Source organism: Saccopteryx bilineata, chromosome 3 (genome assembly GCF_036850765.1).
Source record: "Saccopteryx bilineata isolate mSacBil1 chromosome 3, mSacBil1_pri_phased_curated, whole genome shotgun sequence".
Classification (NCBI taxonomy): domain Eukaryota; kingdom Metazoa; phylum Chordata; class Mammalia; order Chiroptera; family Emballonuridae; genus Saccopteryx; species Saccopteryx bilineata.
In genome coordinates, this window is record NC_089492.1 from 186,245,275 (window position 1) to 186,248,714 (window position 3,440).

A 3,440-nucleotide genomic window follows, 5' to 3' on the forward strand; every position below is an offset into this window, starting at 1 on the left:
TATGTAAATTTTGGGAGGACATAAATCAGCCTGTTACAAATAACACAACCCAGCTATTGACATTGATACAATGCATGGAACTTATTCAGATTTCACCAGTTATTCTTGTGTAATCATGTGTGTGATTGTGTGTAAGTTCCACACAACTTTATTTCCTGTGTAGGTTTATGTAACCACCACCATAGTCAAGATACTGAAGTTCTAACACCACAAGGACTCTTCATGTTGTTCTTTTATAATCATACCCACCTCTTTCCTGCCCACCTACTCCCACCCCAACCCCTGACTACCAATAATATTTCCTTCACTTCTAAAATTGTGTGATTTCAAAATGTTATATAAAAGGAATAATGCAGAATATAACCTTGAGACTGGCTGTGCACACATATCATAACCCTGGAGAGTCATCCAAGTGGCATAGCTATTTTTATTGCTGAATAACATTTGAAGGTATTGATGTCCCACAGTTGTTGTTGTTTTTTTAACAGAGACAGAGAGAATCAGAGAGAAGGATAGATAGGGACAGACAGACAGGAACGGAGAGAGATGAGAAGCATCAATCATCAGTTTTTTGTGGTGACACCTTAGTTGTTCATTGATTGCTTTCTCATATGTGCCTTGACTGCAGGCCTTCAGTGGACTGAGTAACCCCTTATTTGAGCCAGTGACCTTGGGTCCAAGCTGGTGAGCTTTTTGCTCAAACCAGATGAGCCCACGCTCAAGCTGGTGACCTCAGGGTCTCGATCCTGGGTCCTTCCACATCCCAGTCCAATGCTCTACCCACTGCGCCACTGCCTGGTCAGTCCCAAAGTTTTGTTTGTTTGTTTGTTTTTCCCTTATCCAGGCATACCTTGTTTTATTGATTTGCTTTATTGAGTTCCACAGGGGTTGCTTGTTTTTACAAAAGGAAGGCAGACCTTCCCCAGAAAAGATGACTCACTTTACTGTGCTACTTATTTATTGTGGAGGTCTGGAGCCAAGCCCACCCTGTCCCCAAAGGGTGCTGTATAATGTGACTCAATGAGAAGACGGCTGCCCCTAGCAAGGGGACTGTACATTACTTCTTTCAAAGTTACTCCTGCCTGAGAAATGACTGAAGTGGCAAGTTACTCTTAGAGATGTTCAAAACCTGTTAACTATCAGCTTTATTTTATTTTAAAATATACAAACATTTTGAAATGTAGAAGGTCTTAAGGTTGTTGGATTTAAAATACTGCACACAAAGCTGTCACAACAAAGAAATACATACCAACTTAATTACTCCATACTGCTAATTCCATTTACTAATTTAACAATCCAATATTCAGGAGAAATTAAAGGAGTTAATATTGTCAACCAAAACCAAAACCAAAAACAGCTACTAGTCATGTGTGACATGCTGTTCTCAGAGGAACAGCCAGTTTATGGATTGCTGGTACCAAGAATTTCAATGGCAAACTTAGAGCTCCCTTAAAAAAATCTGAACTGATTTGATGCAAATGTACATTTGGGGAAAATACTCTCCTTGTGAATTCTAACACTTAACAAAGTACAATCCTACAATTGTACCATCCCTAACACTGCAATTGGAGCCAGTCCTCCAAGGTTCAGGCGAGGCCTACTGCAGGGAAGGCTTCAGCAGAGGAATGGGACGCCAAAGTGCGGTGACTTGTCAAACACCGGGGACTGCTTGTTGGAAGTAGTTACATATCAGAACAATGAGAATTAAAATGAAAATTAAAAAGTGAAAACACACGTTCCAAAATACATGCACCATCAAATCACAGGGTAGTTGAAACTATTCAATAACAAGTTCCCATCAGAACAATTCCGAGACCTTGGAGAGCCAGCCAACACATGTTAGTTGGCTGAGAGCATTTCCAGTGTAAACTTTTGCATTTTCTTCAGGGGCCGCTACTGTATCGTAGGAGTTTTAGAAATGCTGGTAACTTTAAAAAGCAGAACCGAACAGGTTTAATGAAAATGCCTGAGCAGGTCAAAGCTGTTGAGCATCATGTGGGTTTTCAGGTCTACCTCTGAAATATTCCAGAGAAAACAATAAGGAAAAAAAGCGGCTCTCTCCATATTTTGAGAAGTTCTTTCTCAGAGGTTGTTCAGACTTTTCCAGATTAATACACAGGGAAAACAAAGGGACTGCTTCCCACTTAAGCTAAGTGGGAAACTTGAAATGAACTTCAGTAAACTGCAGGATGAAAACAGAACTTAGACAAACAGGTGCATGCTACCCTTTGCTAATGAAGTGTAAGGTCATCACCCCCTTGACCCTCCCAGTACATCCTGAGTGCAGTTCATGTGGGGAAGAGGCTCATGTATCCCTCAGGACAGAAATACTTTGTATTTTGCCATCTCTAACAGAGCTCTGGCTACAAGGTCCAGCGCCACCAGGCGACCTTCATTCTGTCCCACACGGCCGAAAGCGAGTCCAGAGCGGGCCGCACATCCAGGATGGTGAACTGGTAGTCCTGGTTGACCTCACCGCCATCGTCGTAGTCGATGATGTACCTGACTTCCGTCCTGTAGCGGCTGACGATCCAGTCGTGCCTGTCAAAAGGCAACTGATACCTTATCCAGGAGCAGATTCTGGCCCGCGGCAAGTACGCTTTAGCTTTCCCTCCGAACCGGACCAATGAGAGACCACAAGGACACTCCGCAGCATGAAGGGCTTCCCACTTCAAAATCTCCTTCCAAGCCTGCTCATTGTTTTGATTGTGGATTTTAATGATGTTGTACATGTCCCTCTGACTGATGTCATCGTCCTTCCACTTCCATCCTTTCTTTAACATTGTGTTCCAGAACATCTGCTTTGAAGGGTACACCCACTTCTTCTTGGAATCTGCTCTCGGAATGGATGACTCCTCTCTCGCGGTGGAGAGGGCAAACAGCTGGTCAGGGGCCGGTGTCTGATTAGGTGGCGGCATCAGGTTTGAAGGATCCAGGCTTGGCTTTTCTTCTTCTTGGCCGCAGCGCCCACGATGGGACACCCCATGTACTCATACGCGCGTTCCTGATAGGCAGGCACAGAGTAGGTATTGCTCTCACAAGTTGGGTCAGCTGGCTCTGCACTCACTGGACAACCTTTCATTTTCCCTTCATGCATTGGACATCCTGAGGGTGGGGATGGAGTCTGATGTTGTGAAACATTTGAGGTCTGAACTGCAACAGCAGGGGTAGATGCAGACAAACCCATGGCAGGAACCACAGTATGGAATCCAAGTAAGTCTTACTTACCCCTGTCCCGGCTGCTCTGGGCGGTCGGCACCGCCTCTCACTTCCAACTCCTGCCAGAGCGGCAGCGATCCACCACCACCACCTTCCCCACGCTCGGTCCCCGCTGTCCCCGCGATCCGCACAGTTTGTTTTAACACTCATCTTTTTATGGATAGCTAGGCTGATTTCAGTTTTGGGCTATCACAAATAATGCTGCTATAAATATTCCTGCG

The 3,440-nt window shown here is 44.7% G+C and overlaps 1 pseudogene; it reads right to left on the reverse strand.

Annotated features, from left to right (window-relative positions):
• Nucleotides 1-2,363: 2,363 nt before the first annotated feature.
• LOC136329948 (holocytochrome c-type synthase pseudogene) lies at nucleotides 2,364-3,219 on the reverse strand (annotated as a pseudogene).
• Between the last annotated feature and the right edge of the window lie 221 nt (nucleotides 3,220-3,440).